Below are 13,082 nucleotides of genomic sequence, written 5' to 3'. Positions count from 1 at the left end.
CCAGGACCCAGGGAGCCCAGGCGTGTGGCGGAGTGGGAGTCTGGGGTCTCGCGGCCCCGCCCGCCCGCTCCTGGTTCTCGCATCCACCCACCCAGCCCCCACCCTCCAGTCCCCGGGCGCCAGCCTCCGGTCCCGCCCTCACCGCACACCCCCCCACCCCTCCGTGCGGGTGCGGGTGCCGGTGTGGGTGGTGTCTCAGGAAAGGTGCAAAGCTGGGACGTGGCTTCCAGCCGGTGCAGTGGGATCTGGCCGGGTGCGGGGAGCGGGGAGCGGGGAGCGTGCCCCTCGTGAAGTGCCGGGTGGGGGGGGAGGGGGGGGGTTGTGTGCGGGCTTGGGGTGCGTGGCGGGGCGGGGCGGGGCGGGGCCGGGCCAGGCCAGGCCAGGCTGCTTTGCTGGCCCGGGAGGGGCAGAGGGATCCGTGGCTGGGATGTGTTTGGCCCCAGCAGCCGCGCTCCCTGGGGAGAGAGGGACCCAGGGAGGGAGGGGGGAGGGGCGGCGGGCGCCAAAGGAGAGGTCAAGGAGGCCAAAGGCCAAAGGCCAAAAGCGAAAAAGCCTACAGCACCCGGTATTCCCAGGCGGTCTCCCATCCAAGTACTAACCAGGCCCGACCCTGCTTAGCTTCCGAGATCAGACGAGATCGGGCGCGTTCAGGGTGGTATGGCCGTAGACGCGGGCGGCCGGCGCTGGGCGCCTCAAGAGCCTGCTCCACGCGTCCCCAGCCCAGCGGGTGCGGCGCTTCACCCGTGCACGCGCCTGCCTGCCTGCCTGCCTGCCGCCGCCCTCCGCCGCGGGCCCCGGGCGGGTGGCGGAGGCCGCGCAAGAGGACCCTGGCAAGGCGCTGAGGCGCAAGCCCCGGCGTTCTCCGATCCCGGGACTCTTGCAGGCCGCTCCCGGCTTGGCCCCACGCCCGCCTCCGCTTCCATCCGGCACCGCACCGGACCGCACGTCACCGCACCAGGTCGGGCTACTCACTGGCAAGAGGGTGGAAGCGAGCGTGGGGCATCCGGCCGGCCGTGCCTTCCGGGGCCCGCCCCCGCCGGGGTGTCGGCGCCTCCTCCCCAGCCCCAGGGCGAGCGCAGCCAGCCACCCGGCCTTCTCCTCCCGTCTGCCCCACCTGGTGCATACCCACCCCGGAGGCGCCAGCGCCCCCAGTGAACATCAACAGCCCGAGCCCGCTGCCCTAGCGGGGCCTCGCGAAATGCCAGGGACCCTGCCTGGGGATGAGGGCTCGAGGGAGGGGAGAGGTCCAGGACCCAGGGAGCCCAGGCGTGTGGCGGAGTGGGAGTCTGGGGTCTCGCGGCCCCGCCCGCCCGCTCCTGGTTCTCGCATCCACCCACCCAGCCCCCACCCTCCAGTCCCCGGGCGCCAGCCTCCGGTCCCGCCCTCACCGCACACCCCCCCACCCCTCCGTGCGGGTGCGGGTGCCGGTGTGGGTGGTGTCTCAGGAAAGGTGCAAAGCTGGGACGTGGCTTCCAGCCGGTGCAGTGGGATCTGGCCGGGTGCGGGGAGCGGGGAGCGGGGAGCGTGCCCCTCGTGAAGTGCCGGGTGGGGGGGGAGGGGGGGGTTGTGTGCGGGCTTGGGGTGCGTGGCGGGGCGGGGCGGGGCGGGGCCGGGCCAGGCCAGGCCAGGCTGCTTTGCTGGCCCGGGAGGGGCAGAGGGATCCGTGGCTGGGATGTGTTTGGCCCCAGCAGCCGCGCTCCCTGGGGAGAGAGGGACCCAGGGAGGGAGGGGGGAGGGGCGGCGGGCGCCAAAGGAGAGGTCAAGGAGGCCAAAGGCCAAAGGCCAAAAGCGAAAAAGCCTACAGCACCCGGTATTCCCAGGCGGTCTCCCATCCAAGTACTAACCAGGCCCGACCCTGCTTAGCTTCCGAGATCAGACGAGATCGGGCGCGTTCAGGGTGGTATGGCCGTAGACGCGGGCGGCTGGCGCTGGGCGCCTCAAGAGCCTGCTCCACGCGTCCCCAGCCCAGCGGGTGCGGCGCTTCACCCGTGCACGCGCCTGCCTGCCTGCCGCCGCCCTCCGCCGCGGGCCCCGGGCGGGTGGCGGAGGCCGCGCAAGAGGACCCTGGCAAGGCGCTGAGGCGCAAGCCCCGGCGTTCTCCGATCCCGGGACTCTTGCAGGCCGCTCCCGGCTTGGCCCCACGCCCGCCTCCGCTTCCATCCGGCACCGCACCGGACCGCACGTCACCGCACCAGGTCGGGCTACTCACTGGCAAGAGGGTGGAAGCGAGCGTGGGGCATCCGGCCGGCCGTGCCTTCCGGGGCCCGCCCCCGCCGGGGTGTAGGCGCCTCCTCCCCAGCCCCAGGGCGAGCGCAGCCAGCCACCCGGCCTTCTCCTCCCGTCTGCCCCACCTGGTGCATACCCACCCCGGAGGCGCCAGCGCCCCCAGTGAACATCAACAGCCCGAGCCCGCTGCCCTAGCGGGGCCTCGCGAAATGCCAGGGACCCTGCCTGGGGATGAGGGCTCGAGGGAGGGGAGAGGTCCAGGACCCAGGGAGCCCAGGCGTGTGGCGGAGTGGGAGTCTGGGGTCTCGCGGCCCCGCCCGCCCGCTCCTGGTTCTCGCATCCACCCACCCAGCCCCCACCCTCCAGTCCCCGGGCGCCAGCCTCCGGTCCCGCCCTCACCGCACACCCCCCCACCCGTCCGTGCGGGTGCGGGTGCCGGTGTGGGTGGTGTCTCAGGAAAGGTGCAAAGCTGGGACGTGGCTTCCAGCCGGTGCAGTGGGATCTGGCCGGGTGCGGGGAGCGGGGAGCGGGGAGCGTGCCCCTCGTGAAGTGCCGGGTGGGGGGGGAGGGGGGGGGTTGTGTGCGGGCTTGGGGTGCGTGGCGGGGCGGGGCGGGGCGGGGCCGGGCCAGGCCAGGCCAGGCTGCTTTGCTGGCCCGGGAGGGGCAGAGGGATCCGTGGCTGGGATGTGTTTGGCCCCAGCAGCCGCGCTCCCTGGGGAGAGAGGGACCCAGGGAGGGAGGGGGGAGGGGCGGCGGGCGCCAAAGGAGAGGTCAAGGAGGCCAAAGGCCAAAGGCCAAAAGCGAAAAAGCCTACAGCACCCGGTATTCCCAGGCGGTCTCCCATCCAAGTACTAACCAGGCCCGACCCTGCTTAGCTTCCGAGATCAGACGAGATCGGGCGCGTTCAGGGTGGTATGGCCGTAGACGCGGGCGGCTGGCGCTGGGCGCCTCAAGAGCCTGCTCCACGCGTCCCCAGCCCAGCGGGTGCGGCGCTTCACCCGTGCACGCGCCTGCCTGCCTGCCTGCCTGCCGCCGCCCTCCGCCGCGGGCCCCGGGCGGGTGGCGGAGGCCGCGCAAGAGGACCCTGGCAAGGCGCTGAGGCGCAAGCCCCGGCGTTCTCCGATCCCGGGACTCTTGCAGGCCGCTCCCGGCTTGGCCCCACGCCCGCCTCCGCTTCCATCCGGCACCGCACCGGACCGCACGTCACCGCACCAGGTCGGGCTACTCACTGGCAAGAGGGTGGAAGCGAGCGTGGGGCATCCGGCCGGCCGTGCCTTCCGGGGCCCGCCCCGCCGGGGTGTCGGCGCCTCCTCCCCAGCCCCAGGGCGAGCGCAGCCAGCCACCCGGCCTTCTCCTCCCGTCTGCCCCACCTGGTGCATACCCACCCCGGAGGCGCCAGCGCCCCCAGTGAACATCAACAGCCCGAGCCCGCTGCCCTAGCGGGGCCTCGCGAAATGCCAGGGACCCTGCCTGGGGATGAGGGCTCGAGGGAGGGGAGAGGTCCAGGACGTAGTAAACCACGTTTACTAACTGTGAAGGACACATAGTTACTTTCTGTGGAGTAAGACTTCCCTTCTCCTTTCTGTCAAGGCATAGTTAGGTCATTCTGTGTCTTCCTGTTGAGAACCTTTGCTGGCTGATCTTTAGTTTCTGCACTTCCTGGTCCTTAGTGTTAAGTGTGAGGTTTGGAACAACAAAGTGCTTCCCTGCGTTTTCCATCTAAGATTCTGTTTTTTTCTCCACCAAAGCTGGGCAAGCCTTCGGCATCTGCGAGTTTCCGGAAACAGACCAATTCCCCACAGGTACATTAGGTTGCACGCGGTTTATTAAAACTTGATTTGGTGAATCCAATGATGCTGAACAAAGAAATGTCAGTTGAGAAACAGACCAAGCACCGAGCAGATGTCCGAGGGGTGTGGCCTCTCTGAGAACACGCGTTAGCCATCCTTGGCTGTGCTCGCCCCATACTGAATGTTCCGGGGCTTGCAGGCCTTTCCACAGACCCGCCAGGTCCCACCGAATACCCTTGACTCTCCTACCGCTACACACTCCTCCTTGAGGCCTCTCTACCTTCATCACTGCTGCCCCTAAGGTCCTTTCTTGTGTGTCACGTCGAGTGTTCTGAATGCAATTGTGACTTCACACTTTCCTCCTCGCCTTTTGCTGGCCGAGTCCTGCTACCTCCCAGGTGGGTGCTCCGCGGTACCGGGAGGGGTCTGTCCCCATGGCCTCTGCAGAGGGGCAGCAGGCGCATGCCCAAGAGGGATTGTTGCCTCCTTCCTGATGATGTGGCTTCACTTGATGGTGTTTCTCAACATCCCTGACGTTCTGCTTTCTCTTACCCCCCTGTCGCTTGAGTCCTCGGTGGGAAGAAGTGGCGTGGATTCTTCTGATTCTCCTCCTTGTCTTCCTGTGGCACCTTTCCCCGTCCTGACTTGAGGCCAGCGCTGTGTCCACACCACCGGGTGCATGGGCAGATTTCAGCGGGAGCAGGGAGGCTCCACCCTGCCCGGCTTCGGTGCTTGCTGGGCCCCATGCCCTGTCCCTTCTCGGTGGATCTTACCTGACTCCTCTTTTAAGAACATTCATCCGTGTACTCCCCAGCCCCCTCCCCAGGGAGTCCAGGGTGGTCTCCAGGTCCTCCACGTAGCTGCACTTACAAAGCCTGCTTTTCCAAATAAAGTCACGTGCACAGGTTCCAGAGATTTGGACATAGAGGGACCACCTCCCCAGTCCACCCGTTTCTGGAGAAGGCCTGCTCTGCCTAGTCCTACCCCGGAGGCATCAGGGTGGAGAGGACGGGCCCAACCCTCCCACGGGGAAGAGGACTCTCGGGTCACATGACAGGCCCTAGACTATCCAGGAAGAAAGCGGAAGATGGAAAATGGTCAAGAGGACCTCTGGCGTGCACCAGGATTACTGCCGGTTGATCTTCTCACTCGAGTGTGGTGTGCCTCTCCTAGCCACGAGCGTGCATGTGCTTGGTGGGGGTGAGTGTTCTCTGCTTTGGTAGAAGGCACTTTCAGGGACCCCTGGACAGGAACCACTCTGGAAAGGCACTAGGACGTGCGGGGGAGACAGTGATGCAGGAGCAAACCATCCTGCCCACACGTGAGAGGAAGCAGCATCAGGCCTGGACGCCAGGATGCCAGCCAGGCTGGGCTGTGGTGAGGGCCAGGTGCAGGGAGGCCTGTGTCCCACTGTGCCGCCTCCAAGGCCCCCGTCCGCTGTGAGCCATGGGCATGGTGGCCGCCCACAGGGTTTCAGGGCACACACACCAGAGCACATCCAGCAGTTAGAGGGTAGGTCAGCCTCGCCTGTGCAACCGGTGGCTGCTGTCCCGCTTGCTTGGATTGTTTTCAGTGCGTCCGGCCAGCCATCCTTAGAGGAGGCGAACAGAACCTTTCTCCCCTGGTGCTGAGGGGAGGCCCACAGCCTAGTCTCTGTGCTTCAGGGCCATGGCTCTGGTTTTCAGGCCAGGATGCTCTCGGAAGCTTAAGTTAAAGCTATTTGTAAACATTTTCAGGAGAATAAAATAATGTCCATTAATTTAAAATTTTTTAATTAGGGTAGCCTGGGTGACTCAGTTGGTTGAGCGTCTGACTCTTGACCTCGGCTCAGGTCACGATCTCATGGTTTATGGGTTTGAGGCCCGCCTCGAGCCCTGGGCTGACAGCACAGACCCTGCTTGGGATTCTCTCTCTCCCCTCCCCCACTCATGCATGTGCTCTGTCTCCAAGTTATAAAAATAAAGTTACAAAAATTAAAAAAATGTTTCACTTGTAATTAAAGCAGTGAGTAAGGCATTGTCACATAGCAAAAATAGAGGGCTAAGGTTGTCTTAGTCTCCAACATCTTATTTTCTTTTTTATTCATGTTAATTTTTAAATTTCAAAAACGATTTCTTTTGAGAGAGAGGAGAGGGGAGGAGGGTCAGAGAGACGGAGAGAGAGTCCCAAGCAGGGCCTCCAATGTCAGCACAAACCTGATATGGGAACTTTTTCACCAACAGAGAGATCATGATCTGAGCTGAAATCAAGAGTCAGGTGCTTAATTGACTGGGCCACCCAGGTACTCCTAATTTCGATTTATTTTCAAAGATGTTAAGTAACTTCTGCACAGACCCACGACCCAGGTATCAAGAGTTGTATACTCCCCTGACTGTGGCAGCTGAGTGACCCTGGTTTTTGTTTCTTTTACATTTTTTTTTTAATTTTTTTTTTTTAATGTTTTTTTAATTTATTTTTGGGACAGAGAGAGAAAGACAGAGCATGAACGGGGGAGGGGCAGAGAGAGAGGGAGACACAGAATCTGAAACAGGCTCCAGGCTCTGAGCTGTCAGCCCAGAGCCCGACGCGGGGCTCGAACTCACGGACCGCGAGATCGTGACCTGGCTGAAGTCGGACGCTTAACCGACTGCGCCACCCAGGCGCCCCTCTTTTACATTTTGTAATGGTTATTTATTTTTGACAGGGAGAGAGAGACACACACAGAGTGCAACTGGGGGAGGGGAAGAGAGTCAGGGAGACACAGAATCCGAAAAAGGCTCCATGCTCTGAGCTGTCACCAAACAGCCCGACCTAGGGCTTGAACTCATGAATCGTGAGATCATGACCTGAGTCGAAGTTGGACACTCAGCCAAGGGAGCCACCGAGGTGCCCCTGTTTTTCATGTTTTGCTCAAAGTGCCACCACACACATCATTTCAAGGAAAACTGTGGCCGAATTGCCCCCACCCTGGTTCTTACTCCCCTCCCTTCCCCATGCGATAGTATTCTAAAACGGACAAAACAACCGTTTTGTCCCCTTACTTACCTGCTAACTCATGTGTGCTCAGTGTGAGCCCTGGCACATCCACTTCAGATTTACCCAGTGGCATCTAGGTACTAAAGCGATATTTATTGCTCAGCCACGTGGATTGCAAGGAGGACAACACAAAGGGCTCACGGTGCCACCTTATGCTCCGGGATTGACACGTGAACTCACCCACCCTCTGGGAATTCTACGCCCTGGGTTAGGTCAGGGTATGCATCAATGATTAAGTGACCATGTGGGTTGATACTGGTGGAAGATGGGTGATGCATTCATGAGGGTTTACTGTACATCTTCCTTTGGCATTTGTGCAGAAGTTTCTAGAATAGAAAACGTTAGTAGCTGTTCAGGGATCCCCTCCATGCGATAGATGGTCTCAGCCTGGCCCTCACTTTGGATGCTCCCTGGCCCTCACTTTGGAACGTAAGGTAGCCCGGGTTCAAACTTTGAGCTGCACCGGCAGCGGAGACACGTCTCCCATCACAAATCAGCGTGCAAGTCCTACACGTCACGATTCCACCTTGACCTTGCTTTCACATTTTGATTCGTGTGACATCAGGATGCTTCCTACAAGTGGTGACGTCTTAGACCTGCTGAAACGTGGCCTATGATGACATCAAAGTCACGATGGGAGGTAGTTGCTTGTCTCCAACTCCCTTTGAGAGGTGGAGTCTAAGGCCTCCCCTTGAGCCTGGGCCGGCCTCAGTGACATGCTTGACCAAGTGGATGTGTAGATGGGATGCTCCGGGAACCTGTGTGACAGAGTTGTTCACAGATGGAAGCGGTGCGTGCTTGGCACTGGCTTGTTTCTAGGGGAAGAGAGGACTTGATTTCTCTACTCTGTAATTCCTAACAATGCAGTGCCTGTCGAGGTTGGTGTATCATTTGTGGGAGTCGGTGGCTTGATGAATTGGTGTCTTGGTCTCTCTGCAGTCGCAGTGACCGTTCATGAGAAGTGCAGCTGGCTTCTCCCTTGTTCCCCGAGTCACCCTGCTCTAATCCAGACAGCAGTCCCTGTGCTGTGCTTGTCTCTCAGCTTCATCACAGTCCCTTCAGAGAGGTTTCCTTGGGTTATTTATATATTTTTTCATGTCTATTTATTTTTGAGAGAGGGAGATAGGATGTGAGAAGGGGAGGAGCAGAGAGAGAGGGAGACACAGAATCAGAAGCAGGCTTCAGGCTCCCGGCTTACAGCCCAGAGGTGGACGCAGGGCTCGAACCCACAAACCTCGAGATCATGACCTGAGTCGAAAGTTGGACGCTTAATCTGGTTAGTCACGCAGGTGGCCCTTTTGTGTGTGTTTGGGCGGGGGGGGGGGGGATGGGTGTGTGTGGATGTGTGTGTTTGCGAGTGTATGTGTTTAACTTACAGTAATAGATTTTTTCACTTGTGGCAAAGTCCTCATTTACAAGGAACAAACATTGGAAGCCATGAGAAGATGTATGCTGGCAGGTTGCAGTAATGATTTCTGTTGGCACGAAGAGAAAACTTTATGCAGCTATAAATCTTTGGAAGCTTGTTATTTTCTGTATTTTCTCAATGTGTCTGAAAACCAGTTGAGCTATTTCGTTAGCCAAATGCACTTCCTCCTTCCCTCCTTCGGATTTCTTCACAAAGCCGTGTGAAGTGTGAAAGGATGTCCTGGAGTCCTGAAAAGGTCTGCACGCCTGACGACTTGCCCTGGCGGCAGACGTCCTCCTGACGTTTTTACTCTTCATCGTGTTACACACGGATCCCTCCAGATGCCTGGGAGTTCCTCAGTGGATCGCTGGGTTTCAGAGAGAGACCTGTGAGCAGCCTCTCACCTTCCGCCAGGAAGAAAGGTCTGTGCCTTATCAAAATGAATGAAATCTTGCCATTTGCAGTTACATGCATGGAACTGGAGGATATTATGCTAAGTGAAATTAGTCAGAGAAAGACAAAAATCATATGACTTCACTCATATGAGGACTTCAAGAGACAAAAGGGATGAACATAAGGGAAGGGAAACAAAACTAATATAAAAACAGGGAGGGGGACAAAACAGAAGAGACTCATAAATATGGAGAACACACTGAGGGATACTGGAGGGGTTGTGAGGGGGGATGGGCTAAATGGGTAAAGGGCACTAAGGAATGTACTCCTGAAATCATTGTTGCAGTATATGCTAACCAATTTGGAGGTAAATTATAAAACAAAACAAAACAAAACAAAAACAGAAAATTAAAACAAAAAAGAAAAGTCTGTGCCTTGTCACCATGGTATTCCTTCCCCTCAGACCACAGCAGTGAGTCCCTGGGCAAGGATGGGGAGGGGATTCTCCCTTTGGGTGTGCGGAGATCAGATCAGGATAGAAATTTTTTCTGGGAGGATATTTTGTTGTTTATAAGGTAAAGTCAAGAGGGCGCCTGGCTGGCTCTGTTGGACCAGCATGTGACTCTTGATCTCGGGGTCACAGGGTCGTGAGATTGAGTCCCACGTTAGGTGTAGAGATTACCTATCAATCAATCAATCAATCAATCAATATAAATAAATGACATTTTAAAAATCCAGCTCCGTTTCCTCTGTTGCCTGTGGTTTTCAAAGAGAACTCAGGAGCTGGGGAGCAGGAGCATATGGACTGTGGGCATGGCTGCCAGGCAGGATGTGAGGAATCAGGCACAGGTGCTCACCCTGCCCTCTGATGAGGCTGGCTTCCAGAAGGGCCAGGAATGGTGTGGCCTTGCCGAGTTTTCCTCATGAGTCTAGAACAACAGGCAAAGCCCTCTTTCACCTTCACCCTCCGGGAGATTTAGCCTCACCGGCCCTCCCCAGAGACCCTGTCCTTTTGTGTGACAGTTTCCCCTGGTCCGAACTGCAGGCAGCTTAAGTCGTGCATGCAGTTGGGTGGCCTCTTCCCAGCTCGGGGCCATGGGGCACACTTGACTGGAGAGGCAGAGACTGTGTACAAATCACACAACTTCCGGTCTGCCATTGTTTCGTTTGTGAATGGGCGCCCCGGCGAGACACTGCCTGGTTTCCCCTCCCAGGACTGAGATTTGAGTCTGATGTTTAAAACCGCGTCCACAGTAGATTGCATCTGGGAAATTCGTGCCAGGCTTAGGATACCTAGAGAGACGGGAGCGAGATTTGAGGTGGCCTTGAAGGGACAGTGTGGATCCTGCCTTACCTGCTAGCAAACTGTTGCCCTTTCAGGGCACAGTGACAGGGGTCGCATCTGGGCACTTGAGAGCTGTGCCCTGATTTGCCCCTCGCTGCCATCCCGGATTTGGACTTGAGACCCAGTAGAGCTGGAGGGGGCGGGTCCACACAGGCTTTTGTTCTGGCTGAATTCAAGCCCCAGGAGCACCCTAGTGTGGCACCCCAAAAAGCACCCACTGGGTGTCCCCAGTTGAGACACATGGGTGTAGTTTCCCCTTGATCGACTTAAAATAGTGTTTCATTTGCTTCCTGGCCCAGGTGAAGTCTTACTAGTACTGGTGTGGAAAACGAGTCGGTTCTCATACATAGTTTCTCTTGAAACCCGTGAAAGTTCGATTTTACATTTGCGGGTGGGAAGAGTCTTGTCCTGTTCAGGTGTGAGTCTGCTGTCCTTGGTCTCGGTGCCAGATGGACCCTTCTAGCACTCATGTGCTGGAGGTGGAGGGGACAGCACATCCTCTGAGATTCCCAGTAGGAGAAAAGTCCACATTGTACCAGCCAGATATTTCCCCCGCGAGGTGTGAAGCAGCCCTCCAAGAAATCACTTGAAAAAACGGACACGATTGTCAGAGCCTGAGTTAGGGATGTCACTATTACCCTTCCAGGAAGTACTTGATATCAAAATGATTCCTGTTGTTTCTTTGAAGTGAGAAAGTCCATGGAACCGAGGAATCGCTCACGTTGTTGGGCTCCTTCATGTTTGGACAACACTATTGTCATGACTTAGTGAAGGCATGTTTTCTTTCTTACTTGCTTGCTTTCTTTACTTTATTGATGTTTATTAATGAGAGAGAGAGAGAGAGAGAGAGAGAGCCACAACGGGGGAGGGGCAGGGAGCGAGGGAGACAGAGGATCCAAAGTGGGTTCTGCACTGACAGCGCAGACCCAATGTGGGGCTGGGACTCATGAGTGGCAATATAATGACCTCAGCCAAAGTCGGATGCTTAACAGACTGAGGCCCCCAGGTGCCCCTGGATGGGTGCATTCTTAATGGATGACTTAACTGCATGGGTGACTTTTTGTTTTCCAGAACATTTTCTTAACTGAATTGAAGCCGGAATGTTTCTGATGGTCTCAGATGCCCTTTGAAAGCAGTGTTAGAAATCCCACATGATGTTTCTTTTGTGTCTGATGTAGTCATTCCTGCACGGGGTTGTGGGTGGGCATTTGGTGGCCCGGCTGCCCAGCCCCCCCAAGCTTAGAGCTGTCACACTGTGGCCAGAGAGCTTGTTGTGGCCTCTGAGAGCCGTTCTCCCAGGTGTCCCTGACCCCGGGCCCTGCTCTTTCAGATGTGGAATCTTAGGAAGGCCACACCATGTCCATTCCCCAGGGAGAGGGGGTGCTGATGAGACCCATGGGAGACTGACCTTATTTTGTGCTATGAGTAACCAGTGTCCTTCTGTCTCCTTTTTCCCAAAGGTGATTTTCCTCTTGTTTTCATTTGGGTTTTGTGTTTCTTACAATCCCCTGTGTGGGCTTCACTCCTCATTGACTACACTTTTCTGAATGATGTAAGTGGAAAGGAGCAGAGATGGGGGCCAAGACCGTGAAAGTTTCTGGGCACCATGAGCACATCAAGGAAGAGACTATCTTAATGCTGGAGTGAAATTGGTCTTTTGAAAGGCAGAGACACAGACCAGGGGGACACAGCTTTCCTGTGAACCCACACTGGCACGACTTGGTCTGTCTTGGGAGCTGATGTTCCCACAACACATGACTCTGTGCTTCTATACATGTGTTCGCGTAGGTACGTGGTGGCTTAGAATCTCCCATCACAAACAGTATTGATGATTCAAGCATCTTGTCTTCAAGAGGGGAGATTTCATCAAGGACTCGTTCACCTACGCTCTCTGCAAGTGGGTGTTCCTGCCACACACCATGTCTTTGAATACTTTCGAAGTTAAACTCCCCTCCACGACTCTAATTTTCCTGCTTTGTCACTGCACGTGGGGTATACTGGGGAGCTGCTTTCTAAGTCCCATATTCTCATGAAAAGCCCCAAATAGGAGAGCCGAGGGATTGTCCCGTGGGAGAGCGGGCCCTGCACCTGACTCGGCATGGCCTTACGCTGCCACCTCTCCCGGTGGTGTTTCCTAGTCAGGAAGTGTAGGTAAAAGGAGCCTTGAAACTGTGCTCAGACTTTTCTTTAGGCTGCACCGGCTTCCGATTGGACCTTCCCGTCCCTACTGTGAGGGACCATCCCTCTGATCTGTTTGGTCACCTGTGGTGCTTGACTTCCTTGGCCCCAATATCTTTCAGGAAAATGAAGCTGTTCTTGGCTGAGGCAGAGCCAGGAAATCATCCCCAAAAGAGTGCGAAGTCTGTCGTGTGGGTATTTTAGACACAAGTGTAGGTTCCTCCCTGACTTGCTGAGCCCACACCTCCACAGAAGCCACGTGAGAATGTGGAGGCCCTGGGAGCCGACTCCCGAGCCGGTGAAGTCACCATTGCTCTCATCGTCGTTTCTGTTCCCGTGGCTTTGAAACATGCTGGATGTTGGGAGAACCCCTGGGACAGTTGTGGGCACCCTGTGGCTGGCTCCAGGTCTTGGAGCCGGTTCTACCCCCATCACCATTCCCAAGGACACTGGGCAGTGGCCAGGGCTGGTTTGCTTTTTCGTTATACTCTGGGATTGCCATCCAGATGTGTGGACGTGGTGACCCCTGGACAGCCCTGTGGGGTGGTCTTTGTGCCATTTTGTGGTCCCCTGATTGCGACAGCTCTAAAGGCTTCTTGACCTGCCATATTTTGACCACAGCTTGGGATCTGCTTCACTATTCCCAGTGTTAAATGTAGAAAGGGGCTTTAGATGATAAATTCTGATAGTCTCTTAGGTCACCTTCGAATATGTAAGAATATGTAAA

At 57.1% G+C, this 13,082-nt stretch overlaps 3 non-coding genes and 1 pseudogene across 3 annotated transcripts; 1 reads left to right on the top strand and 3 right to left on the bottom strand.

The window, feature by feature from the left end:
* Window positions 1-550: 550 nt before the first annotated feature.
* On the bottom strand, window positions 551-669 carry LOC131494049 (5S ribosomal RNA). Its single transcript, XR_009253118.1, has one exon. It is a non-coding gene; the product is annotated as a 5S ribosomal RNA (ribosomal RNA).
* Window positions 670-1,795: 1,126 nt separating this feature from the next.
* On the bottom strand, window positions 1,796-1,914 carry LOC131494048 (5S ribosomal RNA). Its single transcript, XR_009253117.1, has one exon. It is a non-coding gene; the product is annotated as a 5S ribosomal RNA (ribosomal RNA).
* Window positions 1,915-3,033: 1,119 nt separating this feature from the next.
* On the bottom strand, window positions 3,034-3,152 carry LOC131494046 (5S ribosomal RNA). Its single transcript, XR_009253116.1, has one exon. It is a non-coding gene; the product is annotated as a 5S ribosomal RNA (ribosomal RNA).
* Window positions 3,153-11,723: 8,571 nt separating this feature from the next.
* LOC131492391 (src substrate cortactin-like) overlaps window positions 11,724-13,082 on the top strand; it is a 62,184-nt pseudogene continuing 60,825 nt past the window's right edge.

The sequence above is a fragment of the Neofelis nebulosa genome, chromosome 13 (genome assembly GCF_028018385.1).
Source record: "Neofelis nebulosa isolate mNeoNeb1 chromosome 13, mNeoNeb1.pri, whole genome shotgun sequence".
Lineage (NCBI taxonomy): Eukaryota > Metazoa > Chordata > Mammalia > Carnivora > Felidae > Neofelis > Neofelis nebulosa.
Note: the sequence above shows the minus strand (reverse complement) of the source record. Positions and strands in the feature narration are given on the sequence as shown.